The sequence below is a fragment of the Dendrobates tinctorius genome, unplaced genomic scaffold (assembly GCF_039654945.1).
Source record: "Dendrobates tinctorius isolate UK_male_01 unplaced genomic scaffold, ASM3965494v1 ptg000036l, whole genome shotgun sequence".
NCBI classification, from domain to species: Eukaryota; Metazoa; Chordata; class Amphibia; order Anura; family Dendrobatidae; genus Dendrobates; species Dendrobates tinctorius.
This window is the reverse complement of record NW_027361704.1, coordinates 27,963,649-27,990,662: the sequence shown is the minus strand read 5'-3', so window position 1 is coordinate 27,990,662 and position 27,014 is coordinate 27,963,649. Positions and strand designations below refer to the sequence as shown.

The following is a 27,014-nucleotide window of genomic DNA, read 5'->3' as shown; positions in this document are numbered from 1 at the left end:
GTTGCCCATGTGAAAATGAAAAAACTGAGGCTAAAAGATAATTTTTGTGAAAAAAAGTACCTTTTTTTTTTTTTTTTTTTACGGATCAATTTGTGAAGCACCTGGGGGTTCAAAGTGATCACTATGCATCTAGATAAGTTCCTTGGGCGTCTAGTTTCCAAAATGGGGTCACTTGTGGGGAAGCTCCAGTGTTTAGACACACAGCGACTCTCCAAATGCGACATGGCAAGCGCTAAATATTCCTGCATATTTTCCATTCAAAAAGTCAAATGGCGCTCTTTCCTTTCTGAGCCCTGCCGTGCGCCCAAACAGTGGTTTATGACCACATATGAGGTATCGGTGTACTCAGGAGAAATTGCCCAACAAATTTTGGGATCCATTTTATCCTGTTACCCATGTGAATATGAAAAAAATGATGCTAAAAGAAAATTTGTGTTGGAAAAATTAAAATGTCCATTTTTTCCTTCCACGTTGCTTTAGTTCCTGTGAAGCACCTGAAGGGTTAATAATCTTCTAGAATGTAGTTTTGAGTATCTTGAGGGGTGCAGTTTCTAGAATGGTGTCACTTTTGGGTATTTTCTGCCATATAGACCCCTCAAAGTGACTTCAAATGTGAGGTGGTCCCTAAAAGAAAATGGTTTTGTAAATTTTGTTGTAAAAATGAGAAATCGCTGGTCAACTTTTAACCCTTATAACTTCCTAACAAAAAAAAAAATTTTTTTCCAAAATTGTGCTGATGTAAAGTAGACATGTGGGAAATGTTATTTAGTAACTATTTTGTGTCACATAACTCTCTCGTTTAACAGAATAAAAATTCAAAATTTGAAAACTGCAAATTTTTCGCCAAATTTCTGATTTTTTTCACAAATAAACACAAAAATTATCGACCTAAATTTACCACTGATATGAAGCCCAATATGTCACGAAAAAACAATCTTAGAATCGCTAGGATGCGTTGAAGCGTTCCAGAGTTATTACCTCATAAAGGGACACTGGTCAGAATTGCAAATAATGGCCAGGTCATTAAGGTCAAAATAGGCTGGGTCATGAAGGGGTTAAACAATATTGTCGGAGTTTTATGCCATTTTTACCGGTGCACCAAAAATCATACCAAAACAGATTTTGCTGGGAAATATGTTAAGGTATAGCCTTCCAGGTTAATGACTTGTATATAGGGCAAAATAATTAACCCCGACCAAAATGTTCCTCTACCACTTGGGCTATGTAACTGGCCATGTGGTGTGTGACACATAAACACACATCTTGTTTCATTTATGAAGGAGGAACTCTTAAAGTCACAGAGCCTATTTTTACTGGGGCACAAGGCGGCATCAATCTTCTTAAAGGGCCATTATTAAACAGTGGATCTCCTAAACTGTTATTGCCTATGCAGTGAGTGGATGGGCTGCCAAGAATTACAACGCATCCCAAATACCCCTTTTACGAGATGTCCAGGAGGGCTTCCATAAATGTTGCATTGAATGCAAGAAGGCCTGCCTTGCTACCAAGTCATATGCACCCCAATACGCCTTTGAACCCAGGTGGTGGATGGGCCCAGGAAAATCCACTTCACATTATTATAGTGGTTTGAAAAAACCACTATCTTGTAATCCGAACGCTGCTAACTTATTCTTCTTCTTATTATTAAGTTGATTTCCGCAATTAATGCGGCCCGAACCGCTACACGCACAGACTCCGTTGAGGTGTCGTTTCGAAGCCAGCGTCCATGAGAGGTGTGCTAAGTATTTTTCGTGTCGATCGGATTTGTAGTTTTTGCGCAATTTGCGTTTGAAAATTTTTTTTCCCGTCATTGGAATGCACTGTCTCCAATGCTTTTCAATAGGAAATGGCAAAACGTGCCCTGAGGCGATTGAAATGACAGTTCAGCTCATTGATATGCGCAGGCAGACCCATTTACTATGCCAACGCCTGCGAACGTCACATGACATCTCCAGAACAGAGATTCTGCCAAATAATATCAGCTCTTAAAGTGAAACCCACAGCACAAATGCAAATCTAGCTTCATCACATGACACATGCCCCTGAGAGAGAATGTGTGCGCCAAAGTGGATTTAGAAGCCCAGTGAGCCAAACTAGCTCTTAAAGGGCCAATGCGCCAAAGTGATTGTTAAAGGGCCAGCGCACCCAAATGAGTCTTAAAGGGCCGACACACCAAATCGGAGGCTTAGCCACCCCGGCCTCCAAATCGGAGGCTGAGCGACCCCGGCCTCCAAATCGGAGGCTGAGCCACCCCGGCCTCCAAATCGGAGGCTGATCCACCCCGGCCTCCAAATTGGAGGCTGATCCACCCCGGCCTCCAAATGCGACCCCGGCCTCCAAATCGGAGGCTGAGCGACCCCGGCCTCCAAATCGGAGGCTGAGCCACCCCGGCCTCCAAATCGGAGGCTGAGCCACCCCGGCCTCCAAATCGGAGGCTGAGCCACCCCGACCTCCAAATCGGAGGCTGAGCCACCCCTGTGACGGGAGTATTCTCCAGAGCAAGGAGGGACAACAGGCCTGGGAACGATCCAACAGATTTATTGACCAGAACACAGGAACAACACGAAGGTAATTTGCAGAGTCCCAAAATAAGTCCACAGGAAACTGATTCGGGGGCACCTCCCGACAATCCTTGTGCCAGATCACAAAACCATAGTCCTTTTAGAGTCCCAGAAATCCGCCACGATCACACTAAGGCCGAGGCTTCCTCAGACAGCCTCGCCCTTCTCTTTCAGCATCCAACTCACATCTGACTGAGTTGCACAGGGATCTAGTGTCTCTGCTCCTGGATCAGCCCATGTGTGTAGTGGAGGAGGGTTCCACTCCTCCTATGCAGTGGTTTGGCCCACAGCAAGGCACCGCTGTGTCTACGAGGATGTGCATTGTGAGTCCTCCCCCTGCTGAGGAGAACAATGGTGATTCCCCTAGCTGTGTTGACCCAAGCCTGAATTCAATTATGGTCTAGATACACAAGTCTTGTGGAAAGGAGACAGGTTACTTACATAATTACATTATAGTCCCAGAGACACAGGCAATGGGGGAAGGAAACATATTGTTACAGGTACACACAAGACATTGCAAAGTATTGGGGAAAAATACATATCATGACAATCCCTTCCCCTCCTAATTTGTGTACGTACTAGGGACCTCTACAGATCACTGGTTAAGTACACAAAGGCATGGCGTAACTTACATGTGGCTTCATGCAGCCACGAATTGGCATCGTAGCTTTCCCACATCATTGCCCAGGAGAACAGCTGCAGGCAGACCACCCATCACCCCAACCACACATCGCCTGACCCCAAAACCAAAGTTCAGATCCACAGTGGCTGTGGGAATAGTCCTCCATTGTCCACCAGCCAGTTCAATGACAATCCCAGGTCCTCTATGGATTGCCTCAGGCCGAACCACTCGGGGATCAGCCAGCGTGAGGAAAGCCCCTGAGTCACAAAATCCAACAAGTCTTTGTCCATCCAGCACGACCTCCTGCAAGTGCTTACCTCGATGAGCTGAAGTCGTCAGGGCTGCGGGTCGCACACCATAAACTCCTAGTGGTGCAACATGGGTGGGTGAGGCACTAGGCCAGTCCTCACGTAGTGGTGACACGTCTTCCTCCATGGCACTTGGCTGTACATAATTAATAATATGATTGGGTACAGGATCAATCCTCATTTGAACAGCTGGGCAGGAGGCTTGCAGATGCCCCGGCTGCCCACATCGATAGCATCTGCGCTGTGTCTCACTCCATCCAATGCGTCCTCTTGGGCGAGGAGTAAGGGAACCTGCCGGTCGGCTCCCACCTAAAGGTGCTGTAGGGGTTTGAGGACGATTCCTCCATGAGCTGGCTGGACATGAGGCCTGCAGATGCCCCGGATGCCCACAACCATAACACCTGCGCTCTGCTACTTCCTCTCCTCGTCGTATTCCAGAAAACGCAGTGGAAGCAACAGGAGGCACATTAACACAGGTATCAACACGAGGTGGTGGCTCAGAGGAACGGGGAACAATGGGGACAGAAGAACTGGGGGCCACCGGTGTTGTGGAGCTGGTAGGCCTCTCTCCATCCTCCAACAGAACTCTCCACCGAGGCTTGATGGTGAGAGCCTCATCAGCGAGAGATGCAGCTTCTTCCACTGTAGCAGGTTTCCTCTCACGCACCCATTCCCTGATCTCAGCGGGGCACTGGGCAAAAAATTGTTCTTTTAGGATAACCTGGAGACAGGTGTTCCAGGTTAAGGCCTCCTCTGCCTCCAGCCAGCGATTACATATTTGTTTGAGTCTGTGGGCATACATCTTGAAAGACACTTCCTCATTACAGGCTAAAGTACGAAACTGGGTCCTGTAAGTGTCTGGGGTCACAGCATAATGTTCTAGAACAGTCCGTTTAATCTCTGCATACTCACAGTTCCACCGAGGGTCCATAGCTCTATAGGCTGCGGCAGCTCCACCCTCTAAGAGCCCCACAAGATGTCGGACGCGCTCCCTTTCCGGGACTTCCATTAATCGACACTGATGCTCAAAGTCCAGGAAGAATCCCTCAATGTCACCGGAAGCCTCATTAAACGGCTTGAAGTCTTTGCGGTACACTCTGGGGAGTTCCCTCATGGGGGATGCTGTGGGTACAGTCTGTCTGGAGCTTCTCGCTGCCTCCAAAGCGATCTCCCTCTCCAGCATTGCCCTCTCCTCCATCCTGCGCTGCCTCTCCTTGGCTGTGCGCATGACCTCCCTCTTATCTTCTATGGTAGCCTCTTCTCCCAGCAAGGCCATCTCCTCCTCGTACCACACAACCCACTGACTTTTTTGGGTATTTACCTCCGGCTGCCGTCTTTCCTCTCTTTGCTGTGAGGATCCTTCCTCCGCATCATCTTGCAGGTGAACTGCTTCCAAAGCCTCAATCAGCTGCTCCTTGGAGAGTCCCTTGTAGCTGACTCCCAGTTCACGGGCCTTTGTTTGTAGGTTCACCGCAGTCCAGTTCTTGTACTCTGCGGTGCTGGTTCCCGATGTTGATGGGCCGTTCTCCTCCATTCCTTCTGCTCCGATCCCACCGCTGCCAACCAGTTTGTGACGGGAGTATTCTCCAGAGCAAGGAGGGACAACAGGCCTGGGAACGATCCAACAGATTTATTGACCAGAACACAGGAACAACACGAAGGTAATTTGCAGAGTCCCAAAATAAGTCCACAGGAAACTGATTCGGGGGCACCTCCCGACAATCCTTGTGCCAGATCACAAAACCATAGTCCTTTTAGAGTCCCAGAAATCCGCCACGATCACACTAAGGCCGAGGCTTCCTCAGACAGCCTCGCCCTTCTCTTTCAGCATCCAACTCACATCTGACTGAGTTGCACAGGGATCTAGTGTCTCTGCTCCTGGATCAGCCCATGTGTGTAGTGGAGGAGGGTTCCACTCCTCCTATGCAGTGGTTTGGCCCACAGCAAGGCACCGCTGTGTCTACGAGGATGTGCATTGTGAGTCCTCCCCCTGCTGAGGAGAACAATGGTGATTCCCCTAGCTGTGTTGACCCAAGCCTGAATTCAATTATGGTCTAGATACACAAGTCTTGTGGAAAGGAGACAGGTTACTTACATAATTACATTATAGTCCCAGAGACACAGGCAATGGGGGAAGGAAACATATTGTTACAGGTACACACAAGACATTGCAAAGTATTGGGGAAAAATACATATCATGACAACCCCGACCTCCAAATCGGAGGCTGAGCCACCCCGGCCTCCAAATCGGAGGCTGAGCCACCCCGGCCTCCAAATCGGAGGCTGAGCCACCCCGGCCTCCAAATCGGAGGCTGAGCCACCCCGGCCTCCAAATCGGAGGCTGAGCCACCCCGGCCTCCAAATCGGAGGCTGAGCCACCCCGGCCTCCAAATCGGAGGCTGAGCCACCCCGGCCTCCAAATCGGAGGCTGATCCACCCCGGTCTCCAAATCAGAGGCTGATCCACCCCGGCCTCCAAATGCGACCCCGGCCTCCAAATCGGAGGCTGAGCGACCCCGGCCTCCAAATCGGAGGCTGAGCGACCCCGGCCTCCAAATCGGAGGCTGAGCGACCCCGGCCTCCAAATCGGAGGCTGAGCGACCCCGGCCTCCAAATCGGAAGCTCAACGACCCCGGCCTCCAAATTGGAGGCTGAGCGACCCAGCCTCCAAATCTTACCCAGAGTGGCCCCACCCACCAAATCGGACCCTGAGGGGCCCCGCCCACCAAATCGGACCCTGAGGGGCCCCGCCCACCAAATCGGACCCTGTGGGGCCCCGCCCACCAAATCGGACCCTGAGAGGCCCCGCCCACCAAATTGGACCCAGAGTGGTCCCGCCCACCAAATTGGACCCAGAGTGGTCCCGCCCACCAAATTGGACCCAGAGTGGTCCCGCCCACCAAATTGGACCCAGAGTGGTCCCGCCCACCAAATTGGACCCAAAGTGGTCCCGCCCACCAAATTGGATCCAGTGGGGCTCCGCCCACAAAATCGGACCCAGTGGGGCTCCGCCCACAAAATCAGACCCAGAGGGGCCCCTGCCACAAAATCGGACCCTGATGGGCCCCAGTCACAAAATTGGACCCTGATAGGCCCCGGCCACAAAATCGGACCCTGAGGGGCCCCAACCACAAAATCGGACCCTGAGGGGACCCAACCACAAAATCGGACCCTGAGAGGCCCCGCCCACCAAATTGGACCCAGAGTGGTCCCGCCCACCAAATTGGACCCAGAGGGGCCCCACCCACAAAATCGGACCCTGACGGGCCCCGGCCACAAAATCGGACCCTGAGGGGCCCCACCCACAAAATTGGACCCTGAGGGGTTTCGGCCACAAAAATTGGATCCTGAGTGGCCCCGGCCGCAAAATCGGACCCTGAGGGGCCCCGGACACAAAATCGGACCTTGAGGGGCCCCGGCCACCAAATCGGACCCTGAGTGGCCCCGGCCACCAAATCGGACCCTGAGTGGCCCCGGCCACAAAATCGGACCCTGAGGGGCCCCACCCACAAAATCGGACCTTGAGGGGCCCCACCCACAAAATCAGGCCCTGAGGGGCCCCACCCACAGAATCAGACCCTGAGACCAAAGTGGCCCCTGAGAGGCACCCACAGTTAAATCGTATCCTGAGTTGAAAGTCTTGCAGGGGCAGCAGGCAAGTCTCTCTTAAAGGGGCAGCCCGGGCACCATTTCAAACCACTATCTGTACTTCCTTCAGGAAATACACATCTAGTATTATTATTACTATTCAGTTGATTTCCGCAATTAATGTGGCACGAACCGCTACACGCACAGACTCCGTTGAGGCCTCGTTTCGAAGCCAGCGTCCATGAGAGGTGTGCTAAGTATTTTTCGTGTCGATCGGATTTGGAGTTTTTGCGCAATTTGCGTTTGAAAAAAGATTTTCCTCAATGCATTTCAATGGGAAAATGTTGCCATAGGGAAAACATGGGGCTGTCGGGTGAGGTGGCAGTTAAGCTCATTGATATGCGCAGGCTCACCCAGTTACTATGCCAACGCCTACGAACGTCACATGACCTCTCCAGGACAGAGTTTCTGGCAGATAATTTCAGCTCTTAAAGCGAAACCCACAGCATAAATGCAAATCTAGCTTCATCACATGACGCATGCCCCTGAGAGAGAATGTGCGCCAAAGTGGATTTAGAAGCCGAGTGCGCCAAACTGGCTCTTAAAGGTCCGACGCGCCAAATTGATTCTAAAAAGGGCCGGCTCACCGAAATGAGTCTTAAAGGGCCAGCGCGTCAAATCGTAAGCTGAGTGAACCCAGGCTCCAAATCGGAGGCTGAGCCACCTTGCCCTCCAAATCGGACCCTGAGGGGCCCCGCCCACCAAATTGGACCCTGAGGGTCCCCGCCCACCAAATCGGACCCTGAGGGGGCCCGCCCACCAAATCAGACCCTGAGGGGCTCCACCCACAAAATCAGACCCTGAGGGGCCCCAACCACAAATTCGGACCCTGAGGAGCCCCACCCACCAAATGGGACCCTAAGGGGCACCAGCCACCAAATCGGACCCTGAGGGGCCCCGACCACAAAATCGGACCCTGAGGGGCCCCGGCCACAAAAACGGACCCTGAGGGGCCCCAGCCACAATATCGGACCCTGAGGGGCCCCAACCACAAAATCCGACCCTGAGGGGCCCCGGTCACGAAATCGGACCCTGAGGGGCTCCGGCCACGAAATCGGACACTGAGGGGCGCTGGCCACAAAATCGGACCCTGAGGGGCCCCAACCACGAAATCAGACCCTGAGGGGCCCCGGCCACAAAGTCGGACCCTGAGGGCCCCCAACCACAAAACTGGACCCTGAGGGGCCCCAACCACAAAATCGAACCCAGAGGGGCCCCACCCACAAAATTGGACCCTGAGGGTTCCCGCCAACCAAATTGGACCCTCAGGGGCCCTGCCCACAAAATCGGACCCTGAGGGGCCCCGCCCTCAAAATCGGATCCTGATAGGCCCCGCCCACCAAATCGGACCCTGAGGGGCCCCGCCAACCAAATCGGACTCTGAGGAGCCCCACCCACAAAATCGGACCCTGAGGGCCCCCAATCACAAAATCGGACCCTGAGGGGCCTCAACCACAAAATCGGACCCTGAGGGGCCCCGGCCACAAAATCGGACCCTGAGAGACCCCGGCCACAAAATCGAACCCAGAGGGGCCCCACCCACAAAATTGGGCCCTGGGGGCCCCGCTCACCAAATCGGACCCTGAGGGGCCCCGTCCACAAAATCCGACCCTGAGGGGCCCCGCCCTCAAAATCGGATCCTGAGGGGCCCAACCAACAAAATCGGACCCTGAGGGGCCCCAGCCACAAAATTGGACCCTGAGGGGCCCCGGCCACAAAATCGGACCCTGAGGGGCCCCGGCCACAAAATCAGACCATGAGGGGCCCCAACCACAAAATCGGACCCTGAAGGGCCCCGGCCACAAAATCGGACCCTGAGGGGCCCCACCCTCAAAATCAAATCCTGAGGGGCCCAACCAACAAAATCGGACCCTGAGGGGCCCCAGCCACAAAATTGGACCCTGAGGGGCCCCGGCCACAAAATCGGACCCTGAGGGGCCTCGGCCACAAAATCGGACCCAGAGCGGCCCAACCACAAAATCTGACCCTGAGGGGCCCCGGCCACAAAATCGGACCCTGAGGGGCCCCAGCCACAAAATCGGACCCTGAGGGGCCCCAGCCACAAAATCGGACCCTGAGGGGCCCCGGCCACAAAATCAGACCCTGAGGGGCGCCGGCCACAAAATCGAACCCTGAGGGGCGCCGGCCACAAAATCGGACCCTGAGGGGCCCCAACCACAAAATCGGATCCTGAGGGGCCCCGGCCACAAAATCGGACCCTGAGAGACCCCGGCCACAAAATCGAACCCAGAGGGGCCCCACCCACAAAATTGGACCCTGAGGGGCCCCGCCCACAAAATCGGACCCTGAGGGGTCCCGCCCTCAAAATCGGACCCTGAGGGGCCCCAGCCACAAAATCGGACCCTGAGAGACCCCGGCCACAAAATCGAACCCTGAGGGGCGCCGGCCACAAAATCGGACCCTGAGGGGTCCCGCCCTCAAAATCGGACCCTGAGGGGCCCCGGCCACAAAATCGGACCCTGAGAGACCCCGGCCACAAAATCGAACCCAGAGGGGCCCCACCCACAAAATTGGACCCTGAGGGGCCCCGCCCACAAAATCGGACCCTGAGGGGTCCCGCCCTCAAAATCGGACCCTGAGGGGCCCCAGCCACAAAATCGGACCCTGAGGGGCCCTGGCCACAAAATCAGACCCTGAGGGGCGCCTGCCACAAAATCGAACCCTGAGGGGCCCCAGCCACAAAATCGGACCCTGAGGGGCCCCAGCCACAAAATCGGACCCTGAGGGGCCCCAGCCACAAAATCGGACCCTGAGGGGCCCCTGCCACAAAATCGGACCCTGAGAGGCCACACCCACATAATCAGACCCTGAGGGGCCCCACCCACAAAATTGGACCCTGAGGAATCCCGGCCACTAATTCAAATCCTGAGGAGCCCAGGCCACCGAATCGGATCCTGAGGGTCCCCACCCACCAAATCAGACCCTGAGGCCAAAGTGGCCCCTGAGAGGCACCCACATTTAAAACGGATCCTGAGTTGAAAGTCTTGCAGGGGCAGCAGCCAAGTCTCTCTTAAAGGGGCAGCCCAGGCACCATTTCAAACCACTATCTGTACTTCCTTCAGGAAATACACATCTAGTATTATTATTACTATTCAGTTGATTTCCGCAATTAATGCGGCCCGAACCGCTACACGCACAGACTCCGTTGAGGCCTCGTTTCGAAGCCAGCATCCACGAGTTGTGTGCTAAGTATTTTTCATGTAGATCGGATTTGGAGTTTTTGCGCAAGTTGCGTTTGAAAAAACATTTTCCTCAATGCATTTCAATTGGAAAATGTTGCCATAGGGAAAACATGGGACAGTCGTGAGGTGGCAGTTAAGCTCATTGATATGCGCAGGCTCACCCAGTTACTATGCCAACGCCAACGAACTTCACATGGCCTCTCTAGGACAGCGTTTCTGGCAGATAATTTCAGCTCTTAAAGCGAAACCAACAGCATAAATGCAAATCTAGCTTCATCACATGATGCATGCCACTGAGAGAGAATGTGCGCCAAAGTGGATTTAGAAGCCCAGTGAGCCAAACTGGCTCTTAAAGGGCCGACGCGCCAAAGTGATTCTTAAAGGGCCGGCGCACCGAAATGAGTCTTAAAGGGCCGGCGCGCCAAATCGAAAGCTGAGTGACCCCAGGCTCCAAATCGGAGGCTGAGCCACCCCGACCTCCAAATCGGAGGCTGATCCACCCTGGCCTCCAAATCGGACCCAGCGTGGCCCCGCTAAAAAAATCAGACCCTGAGTGGCCCCGCCCACCAAAACGGACCCAGAGTGGCACAGCCCACCAAATCGGACCCTGAGGGACCCCACCCACCAAATCAGATTCAGTGTCCCCGCCCACCAAATTGGACCCTGAAGGGCCCCGCCCACCAAATCAGACCCAGAGTGGCCCCGCCCACCAAATCAGACCCAGAGTGGCCCCGCCCACCAAATCGGACCCTGAGGGGCCCCGCCCACCAAATCGGACCCTGAGGGGCCCCGCCCACCAAATCGGACCCTGAGGGGCCCCGCCCACCAAATTGGACCCTGTGGGACCCCGCCCACCAAATCGGACCCTGTGTGCCCCCGCCCACCAAATCGGACCCTGAGGGGCCCCGCCCACCAAAACGGACCCAGAGTGGCACAGCCCACCAAATCAGATTCAGTGTCCCCGCACACCAAATTGGACCCTGAAGGGCCCCTCCCACCAAATCGGACCCAGAGTGGCCCTGCCCACCAAATCAGACCCAGAGTGGCCCCGCCCACCAAATCGGACCCTGAGGGGCCCCACCCACCAAATCGGACCCTGAGGGCCCCGCCCACCAAATCGGACCCTGAGGGCCCCGCCCACCAAATCGGACCCTGAGGGGCCCCGCCCACCAAATCGGACCCTGAGGGGCCCCGCCCACAAAATCGGACCCTGAGGGGCCCCGCCCACCAAATCGGACTCTGAGGGCCCCCGCCCACCAAATCGGACCCTGAGGGGCCCCGCAAACCAAATCAGACCCTGAGGGGCCCCACCCACCAAATCGGACCCAAAGTGGTCCTGCCCACCAAATCAGACCCTAAGGAGTCCCACCCACAAAATCGGACTCTGAGGGGCCCCTGCCACAAAATCAGACCCTGAGGGGCCCCAACAAAATCGGACCCTGAGAGGCCTCGGCCAGAAAATCGGACCCAGAGGGGCCCCGCCCACCAAATTGGACCCAGAGGGGCCCCACCCACCAAATCAGACCCTGTGGTGCCCCGCCCATCAAATCGGACCCTGTGGTGCCCCACCCACCAAATCGAACTCTGAGGGGCCCCGCCCACCAAATCGGACCCAGAGGGGTCCCACGCGCCAAATCGGACCCAGAGGGGTCCCACCCGCCAAATCAGACCCTGAGGGGCCGTGCCCACCAAACCAGACCCTGAGGGGGCTCGGCCACCAAATCGGCCCACCAATTCAAGCCCTGAGGATGGGCTGAATCGGATCCTGAGGGGCCCCACCCACCAAATCAGACCCTGAGGGGCCCCACAGGCCAGAGGGGCCCCACAGGCCAAAGTGGCCCCTGAGAGGCACCCACAGGTAAAACGGATACTGAGTTGAAAGTCGTGCAGGGGCAGCAGGCAAGTCTCTCTTAAAGTCGCAGCTCGGGCACCATTTCAAACCACTATCTGTACTTCCTTCAGGAAATACACATCTAGTTCTTTTTCTTATTATTATTATTATTCAGTTGATTTCCGCAATTAATGCGGCCCGAACCGCTACACGCACAGACTCCGTTGAGGTGTCGTTTCAAAGCCAGCGTCCATGAGAGGTGTGCTAAGTATTTTTCGTGTCGATCGGATTTGTAGTTTTTGCGCAATCTGCGGTTGAAATTTTTTTTTCCCGTCATTGGAATGCACTGTCTCAATGCATTTGAATGGGAAACTTAAAACGTGCCCTGAGGCGATTGAAATGGCAGTAAAGCTCATTGATATGCGCAGGCACACCCAGATACTATGCCAACGCCTACGAACGTCAAATGACTCCCCCAGGACAGAGCTTCTGCCACATAATATCAGCTCTTAAAGCGAAGCCCACAGCACAAATGCAAATCTAGCTTCATCACATGACGCATGCCCCTGAGAGAGAGAGTGCGCTAAAGTGCGCCCCCGCCCACCAAATCGGACCCTGAGGGGCCCCGCCCACCAAATCGGACCCTGAGGGGCCCCGCCCACCAAATTGGACCCTGAGGGGCTCCGCCCACCAAATCGGACCCTGAGGGGCCCCGCCCACCAAATCGGACCCTGAGGGGCCCCGCCCACCAAATCGGACCCTGAGGGGCCCCGCCCACCAAATCGGACCCTGAGGGGCCCCGCCCACCAAATCGGACCCTGAGGGGCCCCTCCCACCAAATCGGACCCTGAGGGCCCCGCCCACCAAATCGGACCCTGAGGGGCCCCGGCCACCAAATCGGACCCTGAGGGGCCCCGGCCACCAAATCGGACCCTGAGGGGCCCCGGCCACAAAATCTGACCCTGAGGTATCCCGTCCACCATTTCAAGCCCTGAGGAGCCCTGGCCACCGAATCGGATCCTGAGGGGCCCCACCGACGAAATCAGACCCTGAGGGGCCCCACAGGCCAACGTGGCCCCTGAGAGGCACCCACAGTTAAAACGAATCCTGAGTTGAAAGTCTTGCAGGGGCAGCAGGCAAGTCTCTCTTAAAGGAGCAACCCGGGCTCCATTTCAAAGCACTATCTGTACTTCCTTCAGGAAATACATATCTAGTTCATTTTGTACTCCCTTTGTTTTCTTATGCATTGACTGCAAGGCCTGCCATGCTACCAAGTCATATGCACAACAGTAAACATTTGAGCCCAGGTACTGGATGGGCCCAGAAAATTCCACTTCATATTATTAATTTGGTTCTCCCATTCTGTTTTCTTATGCATTGACTGCAAGGCCTGCCCTGCTACCAAGTCATATGCACAACAGTAAGCATTTGAACCTAGGTACTGGCTGGAAATTACTCTCAATTAAGACACACTCCCTATAAAGTATTTGTTCTACAGGTGGGGACCACAGACCACATCTCAGTACCAATGCTTTCTGGCTGATGTTTTGGTCACTTTTGAATGTTGGTTGTGCTTTCACACTCGTGGTAGCATGAGGCGGACTCTACAACCCACACAAGTGGCTCAGGTAGTGCAGCTCATCCAGGATGGCCCATCAATGTGAGCTGTGGCAAGAAGGTCTGCTGTGTCTGTCAGTGTAGAGTCCAGAGGCTGGAGGCGCTACCAGGAGACAGGCCAGTACACCAAGAGACGTAGAGGGGACCGTAGAAGGGCAAGAACCCAGCAGCAGGACTGCTCCCTGCACCTTTGTGCAAGGAGGAACAGGAGGAGCACTGCCAGAGCCCTGCAAAATGACCTCCAGCAGGCCACAAATGTGCATGTGTCTGCACAAACGGTTAGAAACCGACTCCATGAGGATGGTCTGAGTGCCCAGCGTCCACAGATTGGGGTTGTGCTCACAGCCCAACACCGTGCAGGACACTTGGCATTTGCCACAGAACATCAGGATTGGCAAATTCGCCACTGGCGCCCTGTGCTCTTCACAGATGAAAGCAGGTTCACACTGAGCACCTCTGACAGACATGACAGAGTCTGGAGAAGCTGTGGAGAGCGATCTGATGTCTGCAACATTCTTCAGCATGACCAGTTTGGCAGTGGGTCAGTAATGGTGTGGGGTGGCATTTGTTCGGAGGGCCGCACAACCTTCCTTGTGCTCGCCAGAGGTAGCCTGACTGCCATTAGGTACCGAGATGAGATCCTCAGACCCTTGTGAGACCATATGCCGGTGCGGTTGGCCCTGGGTTCCTCCTAATGCAGGACAATGCCAGACTATATGTGGCTGGAGTGTGTCAGCAGTTTCTGCAAGATAAAGGCATTCCCCAGACCTGAATCTGATTGAGCACATCTGGGACATTGTCTCGCTCCATCCACCAACGTCACGTTGCACCACAGACTGTCTAGGAGTTGGCGGATGCTTTAGTCCAGGTCTGGGAGGAGATCCCACAGGAGACCATCCGCCACCTCATCAGGAGCATGCCCAGGCATGGTAGGGAAGTCATACAGGCACAGGGAGGTCATGCAGGCACGTGGAGGCCACACACACTACTGAGCATCATGTTGACTTGTTTTAAGGACCTTACATTCCACTTTAATTTTGTGTGTGACTCCAAATCCAGGTTAATAAATTTGATTTCCATTGATGATTTTTGTTTGATTTTGTTGTTAGCACATTCAGCTTTGTACAGAACAAAGTATTCAATGAGAATATTTCATTCATTCAGATATAGGATGTGTTATTTGAGTGTTCCCTTTATTTTTTTGAGCAGTGTATTTTGGTGACAGGCATCATAATACCCTTTCCAAAACATAGAGTGGCCGGAGCATGACTGAATGCGTTCACCCTGGTGTTCAAGTGGTGGTGGACGGTGAGAAGGAGGAGGTCGTCACCAAATACCCAAAATCAGGAAGCATACTCCCATGTTTGGTTGTGAAGAGGTGTTTGGGAATACACCTCCCAAAAAAACCCCACTACTTTGGAGTTTGCTTCGCTGTCATCATTTGGTGGTGTCGAGAAGGCAGGCCCAGTCTATCCCTTTTCATTTTTAGAAGCGTCAGCCTGTCTGCATTTTCGCTTATCTGTGATAATGCCACCAGCTGCACTAAAAACCTGCTCTGGCAAAACGCTAGCGGCAGGGCAGGCCAGGACGTCCCAAGACGTAGAGAGCCAGCTCATGCCACGTGTCCAGCTTTGATACCCAATAATTAAAAGGCACAAAGGAATCACGGAGGACATTGGTACGGTCAGCAAGGTATTTCCTCAGTATCTTAGAAAACATTGCATCCCTTGTGAGATTTCCCTGCACCTCAGTGCCAGGGCGATTGGAGGGTCTTAGACAACTGTCCCAGAACTTTGCCAGGGTTCCCCTGCCTCTGCTGGAGTGTACTTGTGTCTCACCTGTCCTTGGTTGGCCAACGAACTGTTATTTCTGCTGCCAGCATTTTGAGATGGGAATTTTTTAATAATTCTGCAACAATGGCCCTATGGTACTGCACCATTTTGGTACACCTGTCTGCCTCTGGAACAAGAGATTGAAAGTTATCCTTGTAGCATGGGTCTAAAAGTGTCACTAGCCAGTAATGACTGGTACCCAATATTTTGACAATACGAGGGTCACAGGAAAGGCAGTGCAACATAAAGTCAGCTATGTGTGCCAGAGTGGTAACAGGCTAGCCTTTTGTGTCCTCACCAAGAGGACAACTGACCAAGGTGTCCTCCTCTTCCTTTTCTTCCCTTCCTTTTCTTCCCTGCCCTCAGGCCATCCACACTAAACAGACGGTATGACAGTTGTGGTTGTAGTCCCGTCTATAGCGCATGTTAGTAGCTCCTGTTCTTCCTCCTCTTCCTCATTGTCAACCAATCCACATTGGGATGACATGAGGCTGGGCTGTGTGTAATCATCCTGTATGGTTCCTTGATCCATGTCCTTCTGCTCCGCCTGCAATGCATCCTCTTTCATTGTGAGCAGAGAGCTTTTCAGAATGCAGAGAAGCGAGATGGTGATGCTAATTATGGCATCATCGCCACTCACCATCTTGGTGGACTCCTCAAAGTTTTGGAGGATGTTACATATGTCTGACATCCATGTCCACTCCTGAGTTCTTATGTGTGGAGTGAATTCTGAAAAACGACGGCCTTGTTGATGCTGGTATTCAACAACTGCCCACTTCTGCTCTCCAATCCTTTCTAACATGCAGTGTAGCGTTCCAACGCATGGGGACGTCACACATCAGTGAGCTGGAATCTGCAATTGCTGCTGAAGCATGGCAAGGGCGGCTGAATCTGTAGCTGACTTTCTAAAATGTGTACACAGGTGGCGTACTTAAACCAGCAGCTCTGGATAGCTTTTTAGAAAACGAACACCAAGGTTCAGCACATGGGCCAGGCATGATTGAAATTGTGGCGTTGAATTTAATGGGACTTTTTTGCCTTGCCATACGGAGGATAGTGTCTCTGTCTCTGCAATTGTGTCGTGGCGGACTACCCGGGGGAAGAGATTTTGTAGGTACCCTATGAGCCCTCTCTATGGAAAAAGTTGGAGAGAACTCACCTCCCAATGTGTCTCTGAACCATCCTTCCAAGAATTGCTCCGGTCGCTGACCTTCCAAATGCTCTGGTAATCCAATAATTCAGATGTTCTTCCGACGCATTCTGTTCTCTGTCATCTGCCTTTTGCCTCCAGGCATTTATGGAGCCAGGTACCTTTGACAGCTTAGTTTCCATAAGTGCAAGATTATCTTCCATGCTGGATACTCTGGTTTCGACTTCCGTGATGCTTCCCCTCATTGCTTGCATATCCTGCCGAAGACGCCCCACTTCCGAATGCACCTCCTCTTTTCCCCCCAACAAGGATGTTTTAGAGATATGGCTTGCATTAATTGTTCAGATGCTTGTTTTAGGGTCCGATCTTCTTGATCGCCACCCTCTTCGCCTTCAGAAGGGCAGTTTTTACATTGATCTGCAGCTTTAACACTAGGAGTATTTCTGTGGGACCTAGAGTTATCAGAGGGGTCAGGTCTTGCAAACTCCTTTAGCTATTCAGCCGCCCTTGAGCTTTGATCGGTTCATAATTAACGTTTATGAAACAGCTAGTTGGTCAAGTATATTTTCCCCCCTTCCACTGATTTCTTAGTTTACTAATGCAAAGTAATACAGCCAGTTTGTTTGGTCTGATCCCTTCCAGATATGATATGGTGCACTGTCAGCAAGCTGCTACATCCTCTATAACTCCAGCCATGCAGAGCAGGGAGAAATGAAAGTGAAAGCACAAAGCTGCCAACATTCACTCTAACATGCTACTTCACTAGCAGTTGTACCCACTGCGACTTCAGTTTCTGTTCAATGAAAGCTTACTATAAGGCTGGGTTCACACGTAGCGGAATTCTCGCGGAAGTTACCGCGGAATTCCGGATTCCATTCTGCGGGAAAACCGTATTTTAAATTCCCGCGATTTTCCCGCGGAAAAACTAGCGTTTTGCAAGCGTAATTAGCTTGCAGAATGCTAGCGTTTTCCAAGCGATCTGTAGCATCGCTTGGAAAACTGATTGACAGGTTGGTCACACTCGTCAAACACAGTATTTGACGAGTATGACCAACTTTTTACTATTGAGGCTGCCTATGCAGCATCAGTAGTAACAAGATCTAATGATAAAAATAAAAAAAAATACAAAATTGTGTTATTCTCACCTTCTGACGTCCCGCGCTGCGTCCCCGATCATCGCGATGCTCCCGGCAGGTCCTGTTCCCAGTGATGCATTGCGGAGAAACTCACTGGTGTGATGAGCTTTGGTGTCTTTTACTGCCAATGTCTTGGTAACTATTTCATTTTTGTCACAAACAAATCGGACATTGATGGCAAAATAGTTCACTCTGTGACGTGTGCAGGCATCCATTTTAAGAAACAGAAAGCGTCCCTTGAGAGTTTTTTTAAGTTCTTCCTTTTGTTTAAAAGCTTCTTCGATTACTAATTTTCTAATACTCTCTCTCTCCAGAGAAACACCAAGCTTGCGGGCCATTTCCCCATTCAGACACATAAAAGCTGGTCGTGAAAATAATGAAATAGGCACACTATCCTTTACAACAAGCTCTATGATCTGTTTTTTAAATGTATCTACTGTCATTGTCACAGTAACTTTGTCACTGACAAAATATCTTGCAACTGATGGCTGCAAAGTTCTCTGCTCCTTTGTTTGGCTGGAAGAGCTGGGCACTGGTTCATTGGTTTGGATGCAGTCTTTCTCATCCACTGCTTTCAGTACTTCTGGATGAAAGCGCTGTAAATGTCTCTTTAGATTAGAAACTCTGGTAGGAGCATTTTTATCTTTGCCTGAATATGCACTCATCTTGGCTTCACAGCATTTGTTTTCGTCTGGATCATTTGTCATACATTGACAGACATAATGTTTTCTATCTTGAGTGATGGTGAAATGTTCAAATACAGCTGATTTAATGTGATGCTTCTTTGACATTCTCAGGTTTTTAATTCTGCATTCACAATCCAAATGACAATTGTTTTTCCTAAAAACAATTGTACAAAATTATTGCCAGGTCGTACAACTGATATAGTGGTCAGTAATACTGTTATTATTCCTCATGTACTCACAGTGAACTGATGCAAAGTTTGTTGAAAGGATAATACTTCTTACAGTCTTCCTCTTCTGAGTAGCAGGCAGCTGTGAGATGCTTGGAAGATGCACACCTAGTATGATCTAGTGTAGAGGAGGAGCTTTACTACTAAGAATTTGCAACACATTTTCAGTTTCATACATTGTAAGTAGGGGGGTTGGGGCAGCATGAGGTTAACCAAGTATAAGATTAGATAAGGGCAGTGGAGAACAGTGACACACAAGAAGTAAGAAATGTCTCTATCTCCAGCAGAACTGCTTATCACTGTTGTTCATAGTTTGATAGAACATATATATTTGAGTAACATTTATAAAATTCATATGAAAGTTCAATTATGAAATATTAATACATTTTTTTTAAAGCTGGAGTCGGTACATTTCTACCGACTCCAGCCAAAACTAACTCCGACTCCACAGCATTGCGGAATTCCATGGGATGCTGTTTTTTTTTTGCGTATTCACGGCAAAATCGCGCGTTAAAAACCACCGCGAAAAAAGCGCAAAGTGTGAACGCAACCTAAGAGTCCCACAACAAACCCCAGTATGTGGTTTGAAGTGGTGCGTTGTCAGCAGATTGCCGCCGTATCCACGGTCTCAGTCTCGAGCAGCAGTCATAAAAGTAAAAGCGCTGGATTAATATATAATGGCGGGCGCCAGCAGGCGATTTATATCTCTAATGGGGAAACACGGGGCTCATTTCTCAGCGCTCACACTGCATGTTCCTCCCTGTGTACCTCCGTGAGTCCAATGTGCTGTTTGGTCAGCCGCATCTGAAGAGGATTCTTCTGTGCTGCGCCTCCAACTTCTGTGGAGTGCCGCACAATTGGCCGCCGTTCTTTGCTGGCTGAGTTTCCCGCCCGGGTTTTCCCAGATCCACACCAACCGGAGCCGCACACCACACCACCTCATAAGCCGGAGAACTACAGGAGGTCACACTATCACCGAGGTAAGTCACGTTTGGGTGGTGTAAATACCGGATTAAAGGCAGGATTATGGGAGCTCTGCCTAAGCACGTCCTCTCATCTCCACTACATCGCCACGCCCCCACAGTTAGTAATATTTTGTTTTAAACTTTTTAACGTTGTCCTAGGATGGGACATCACTATGTAATGTCAGATTAGCGATCAGACAGGCAAGGAAGGAGGCGTGCTGGCGCAAGCCACCTTCCCTTCAGGACCTGGAACGACCCCGCTGCCATCAAGATGCCGGGGGTCACCATGGAGACCATCAGGACATTGCGATCACGTCGTGTTGTGCTGATGGAAGCGCACAGAGAGCCCCCTCCCTGCGCGATGCTTCTCTATGCCGCTGTCACTAGTGACAGCAGAATCTGAAAGGTTAAATGCTAGCACCGATCGTGGGCATTGTTGCAGGGTGTCAGCTGTCACGTACAGATGACACCCGCACATGATCGCCGTGGCTCTCAGCGTGAGGCCGTGCGATTGTGGCGCTGTAGATATACTGCTTTTTGCTGAAACGCACTTTGCGCAGAGCTGTATATGTATGGCACATGTTGGGAAGGGGTTCATTCACACAGTCGTAAAGTTATATCACTACCATGGATGGGCCTACACAGTTTGGTTCACTGTGGAAATATTGTTCATTGCTTACTCCCGATTAAGTCCTGATACGTTTCCCTGTCGCAGGGCAAACAGTAGAAAATGTAGCAGAACATGAGGCCCTCACGCTGGCGGAACCATTAAAGGCGTGAAGTGTAACAGAAGAGCCCTTGTATAGCTCTATCTCTTCTGTCTCTATGAAGATTGACATTTAACATGCCCTCCTGGCGTAGGCTGTGGCAGTTTCCTGGCCAATTGAAAATTGGACAGTAGATGGTAGTATAGGGCAATTTATCGAACAAACCACATAACAGGACATAGGTTTTGGTAACACCCCCCCCCCCACAACTATATTTTGCAACAGATAGGAGGAGGTACTGGGACACTACAATATTCATGTGTATAACAGTCAGTTTGAAGGAAGAACAATTAATACGTCCTCACATTTGCAAGGACAATTCCCTCACGTTGATGGTTTTATCATTTGAAATTGTATTTTTGTTTTCTTTTTGACACTAAAAGAGACCTTGATTTCTATGTTTCTACAGAGTCGTATTTGACGATGTATTGTTTGAGGCCCCAGAAGAGTCAGACTTGTAAGTAAATTTGACAACTTTCAATAATACAAATAAGATGAACAATTTATATAACCTTTGAATTCAAGTTAAACTTACAGTAAAACTATATTAATGTGCTTTGTATTTCATATGTATACTGGAAAGAAAGAGAAGCTTAGAAGGTTGCAGTGGATCCGTATGCAATACGGGTCATGTCTGTATTAGGTCCGTTTTTGTTGACCCCCTCGAAATGTATAGGTGAATCTTATCAAAAAGTGATTAGGTACATGCAAATAAAGCATCTTGCTTAATTAGTATGATGTAGTCCGGTCCGATGGGCGTTGCTTCGGTTCCCTCACTCCACCCCTCCTCGACTTGCTGTATGCATTCCTTGCTGTGAATATCGCAGATCGCATAGAAATTTTGCGCGTGCGCTGTATGCTTTGCCCAACTGCAAGCAAAGCCAAAAAGCAGTACGGCACATGCGCCAGGTATTACAAGTTTGCAGATACCAAACATGTATAGGTACTTGTTTATTTAAGTGCTAAAAAAAAATTCCAAAATTTTGGGGGAAAAAATGGTGTGTCTATGGCTGGAATCACACTAGAGAGGAATACGGACAAGTGCTATGCGAGAAAAAAATCATAGCACTCAGACCACTGTTAATCTATGGGGCATCTCCCATCACCGTATTTTTTCTCGGCCGTATTACACTTGCGAGTGAAATCGCAGCATGCTGCGGTTTGCACCGTATATCGGCCGAGACACGCCAATGCAAGGCGGGAAAAACTTGCACACCACACGGACCATCAGTGTGACTTGCGAGAAATATGCACCGATGTCCTATGAAAAGCCGGCAATTGAGTGCGCTATATTGTAAAATCACACTGACAGGTTACAATAGCAAAGATATATACACATAGTATAGGTGTGTGTATATATATATCTATATTTCATAGAGAGATAGATAGCAGAATAGCCGATAATTCATTTGCCCGGCTTCTGTAACATCATTGCAGAAGCCGACAGGATAGGACCAGTGGTTTACACACAGTAAACCCATGCAGAACAGTTAGATTTATATATATGGCAGTGACTATTACTGTTAGTGGTATGTGTGTGTAAAATTTGGGACCTGTATGTATTTACTAAAAGAATGTATTCACGAATAAAACTGGTGTGGGCTCCCGCGCAATTTTCTGGGCCAGAGAGGGAAAGCCAGTGACTGAGGGCAGATATTAAGAGCTTAGCAAGGGACCACGGTTTTCCCATGCTCCCAAGTTAATCACTGCGCAGCATCCATGACTAGCGCTGATTTAACTGATGCTGCGCAGCCCCCCAGCCTGACCTGCGATGATCTGGTGTTTTTAGTTTTCTATTTTTTACAGGAGATTGAGTGCATCATTTTGATTACCAGAAGAATAAAGATGGAAAACTGTGTTTTATTTCATTAAAATACTTTATTCCGCCTTTTTATTAAATACACACAGGTCCCAAATTTTACACATAGACACTAACAGTATTAGTCACTGACATCTATAAATCTAACTGCTTTAAATATATATGTTTTGAAGATTATTTGGTATTAAAAAGATGTTTCCAGTTGCGTTTTACAATGCTATTTTAACACGAGCTTTTACATAGAGAGAACTGCTGTATGTAAAAGCTCATGTTAAAATCAGCAGTATTTAATATGTTAACAGCCGCAGGTGGATCGTATTTCCGCTCTCGGCTGTGAAGAGCACGTGACAGCTGATCAGATCAGCTGTCAATATGCCTGAAAAGATGCCCGGAGCCCGCATCAAGGGGGGAGACACAACGTATGACATACCTATATGTCATGAAGGGGTTAAGTGCAGTACCAATCGAAAGTTTGAAGAATTCTTTTTATGCAATGGTTTTCCTTGTTTTTTTTGGAAATTACACATTGTAGATTTAAACTTTAGGCACCAAATCCACAAAGGGACACTTATTGAAACAAAATGTAAAAAAAAGCACTTGTGAAATAAACCAAACTATGCGCTCCTGGCTTATGAAGGGCTGCATTGTCTCAGTAAGCTTCATCTATGCCCATTGCCATTTTTATTTAGAAGCTGCTTGAGACAATGCCTTGGATGTGTAAAGGTTTAGCACATTTCCTGGTTTAAGTGTTTCTCTTTACTCCTAGTTTGTGTTCCTTCGTGGTATTGCTGCCTTAAGTCTGGATCTACAATCAGCACATTCCAATAAAAAGAAGGAAAATTATTGCATGAGCAGTTATGTTCAAACTTTATTCATTATCTTTATTAGTCAGAGTGTTGAGTGAAATCCAGTTGCTACCGGGAGGAATACGTTTAATTTTCTCCTGGTAGTGAGATTCTAAGCGCCCGCAACAGACAGGTTCAGAACACTATTAACATGCAGATTATCCCCATATCTGCAGGTTAATTGCATTTTTTTTCACTTGACAATTTCCCTTTAATGTAAATTTCAGTACTAGTGTTTCACTTTATAAAATAACAATTTTGTTTGTTAATTTTTATATTGTAATTAATATTTTTTACATGCATATAATGTTTTGTTTTTTTTAATCTACAGTGTAATAGAGCCTTGGTCAGAAGAAGGTATGCTCAAACATGTGACTTTATATTTTCTTTATTCCAAATTTTTTTATACTATAGGTTTTTTAAAGGGACATATAAATAATGGTTTGACACCACCAATAAAATCTTTAGGGGAATCTGTAAGCAGGGTTTAATACTCATTTGAGAGCAATGTAATGCAGGCAAAGAGAAGCTGAATCCCACCATGTATCACTTAGATTTCTGGGTGCAGCAGTTCTGACTCAGAGCTTTTAGATTCCGAATGAAGCAGAGCTGAAAAGCTGCCCCTGCCAACACCACGCTCTCCATGCACAAAGTCCATGGACAGTGAGCTGCTTATCACAGGAGAGGGCGTTGCTAAACTAGTATGGTCCTGCAATTTTAATCTCTTTGTGATAAATCCTTCACAGTTAGTGAACAGCAGCACACACTTTGACAAGTGAGACATCCCTGAATTCTGTGTTTGTCTATCTCCTGCTGTCCTCAGATTACATAGCAAAAACCTACTGACATATTCTCTTTTAAGGGCCCCGTCACACATAGCGACTCACCAGCAATCCCGACAACGATATCAACTTGTCAGGATCGCTGGTGTGTCGCTACATGATCGCTGGTAAGCTACCAAACAAGCAGCTTTACCAGCGATCAACACCAGTGACGATGAGCGCTGGCGTTACTGTGTACTTTAGTTACCAGCGCGCTGATGCAGGGAGCTGGTAACCAAGGTAAACAGCGTGTTTCTAAATGCCACGTGGCCCTTAGAAAACCCTCCGTTTACCTTGGTTACCACCTCCCTGCATCAGCGCACTGGTAACTAAGGTACACAGAGGGTTTCTAAGCTCCGCGGGGCGCTTAGAAACCCGCTGTTTACCTTGGTTACAAGCTCCTGATCGCCGGTCTCCATTCTGGACCTGAAGCTCCTGAACAAATTTGTCAGGATCAGACATGGAGTCTTTCCTCTCGGTCATATCTGCCATAAGACGGAGAGAGTATTTGGCCTCTATCGACATCCAAAGATGCCTACCTGCACATCCCCATTTTCCCTCCGCATCAAAGATATTTACGCTTCGCTATCAACGGCCTACACTACCAGTTCGCAGCCCTGCCTTTCGGGCTAGCCACTGCCCCCAGAGTGTTCACAAAGGTCATTGCGGTCGTCATGGCCATCCTGCACTCCCAGGACAAAGTCATCTTGCCCTACTTAGACTACTTGATCAAAGGCCCGTCATTTCAAGCATGCGAGGAAAGTGTCAACATCACGCTAGATACACTCTCCCTCTTAGGGTGGTTAGTCAGTCTGAAGAAATCATCCCCTGTTCCAACTCAGGAGATTTCCTTTTTAGGGATGATCTTCGACACCTCCTGAGGGTTGGTAATTCTCCCTCGGGACAAGGCCCTAGCCCTCCGGCACTGGGTCGAGGCACTTCGCCAACTAGTTCCCCGCACCATTCGTTTTTGCTTGAGGGTCTTGGGGAAAATGTTGCCAAAAGTATTGACACCCCTGCAATTTTGTTAGATAATACTCAGTTTCTTCCTGAAAATGATTGCAAACACAAATTCTTTGGTATTATTATCTTCATTTAATTTGTCTTAAATGAAAAAACAGAAAAAGAATTGTCCTAAAGCCAAATTGGATATAATTTCACACCAAACATAAAAAAGAGGGTGGACAAAAGTATTGGCACTGTTCGAAAAATCATGTGATGCTTCTCTAATTTGTGTAATTAACAGCACCTGTAACTTACCTGTGGCACCTAATCGGTGTTGGCAATAACTAAATCACACTTGCAGCCAGTTGACATGGATTAAAGTTGACTCAACCTCTGTCCTGTGTCCTTGTGTGTACCACATTGAGCATGGAGAAAAGAAAGAAGACCAAAGAACTGTCTGAGGACTTGAGAAACTAAATTGTGAGGAAGCATGAGCAATCTCAAGGCTACAAGTCCATCTCCAAAGACCTGAATGTTCCTGTGTCTACCGTGCGCAGTGTCATCAAGAAGTTTAAAGCCCATGGCACTGTGGCTAACCTCCCTAGATGTGGACGGAAAAGAAAAATTGACAAGAGATTTCAACGCAAGATTGTGCGGATGTTGGATAAAGAACCTTGACTACCATCCAAACAAGTTCAAGCTGCCCTGCAGTCCCAGGGTACAACAGTGTCAACCCGTACTATCCGTCGGCGTCTGAATGAAAAGGGACTGTATGGTAGGAGACCCAGGAAGACCCCCACTTCTTACCCCGAGATATAAAAAATCCAGGCTGGAGTTTGGCAAAACTTACCTGAAAAAGCCTAAAACGTTTTGGAAGAATGTTCTCTGGTCAGATGAGACAAAAGTAGAGCTTTTTGGGCAAAGGCATCAACATAGAGTTTACAGGAGAAAAAAAAGAGGCATTCAAAGAAAAGAACACGGTCCCTACAGTCAAACATGGCGGAGGTTCCCTTATGTTTTGGGGTTGCTTTGCTGCCTCTGTCGCAACAGGGAGTATACGGTTGACTTTATTATTATTTTATTTTTATTTTTTTTTACAGAGGATCAAGGGGTTTGTGGGTAGCAGTATGGTGAATATGTATGTATTTTGTTTTTATTTTTACTATTTCAACACAGTAGCCGCATGATGGGACTACTTACTGTCCCATCATCGGCTACTGGTGTCACTGTAGCAGGCATAGCAGGATAGGGCTAGTAGTCTCATCGTACGATGCCTGACTACACACAGACCCACACAGCCGCGCACATACCTGCCGACCCCCGCAGACACAAGCAAACACAAATAGATACACACAGACCACCGCACTCAGACACGCACAGTCTCTGAACACACACTTCCCTTCTCCCTATCTGCAGCTTTTCCTGCACGCAAATCCTCAGATCTTTTTTAAACCTGCGGATTTGACTTACTCAGTGCAAGTCAATGGGTGCAGAAATGCTGCAGATCAGCAAAAAGAATTGACATGTTGTGGAAAAAAATGCTGCAAATCCGAGCATATTTTTCCGCAGCATGTGCACACCAAACCTTAAATTCCCATAGTCTATCATTGGTTGCGCACTACACTGCAGATTTGATGCAATTCTGCGCATCCAAAAATGCTGCGGCTTCTCGTGCAAGTCTCTGGCATGAAAACCTGGGACTGCCGCGGGCTCTCGGACCGGAGCGTGCGGCTAAATGTATTTCTATGCAGCCGAACAACACCCTTGCAATTTTGTCAGATAATACTCAGTTTCTTCCTGAAAATGATTGCAATCACAAATTCTTTGGTATTGTTATCTTCATTTAATTTGTCTTAAATGAAAAAACACAAAAGAGAATGAAGAAAAAAGCAAAACATTGATCATTTCACACAAAACTCCAAAAATGGGCCAGACAAAAGTATTGGCACCCTCAGCCTAAAACTTGGTTGCACAACCCTTAGTCAAAATAACTGCGACCAATCGCTTCCGGTAACCATCAATGAGTTTCTTA

General features: G+C 49.6%; 1 long non-coding RNA gene across 1 annotated transcript in view; it reads left to right on the top strand.

The window, feature by feature from the left end:
• LOC141087957 (uncharacterized) overlaps positions 1–21,006 on the top strand; it is a 54,974-nt gene extending 33,968 nt beyond the window's left edge. The window contains exon 3 of the long non-coding RNA XR_012231777.1: positions 20,962–21,006. This is a non-coding gene — a long non-coding RNA (uncharacterized lncRNA). The remainder of the gene's footprint in view (positions 1–20,961) is intronic.
• Positions 21,007–27,014: the final 6,008 nt, after the last annotated feature.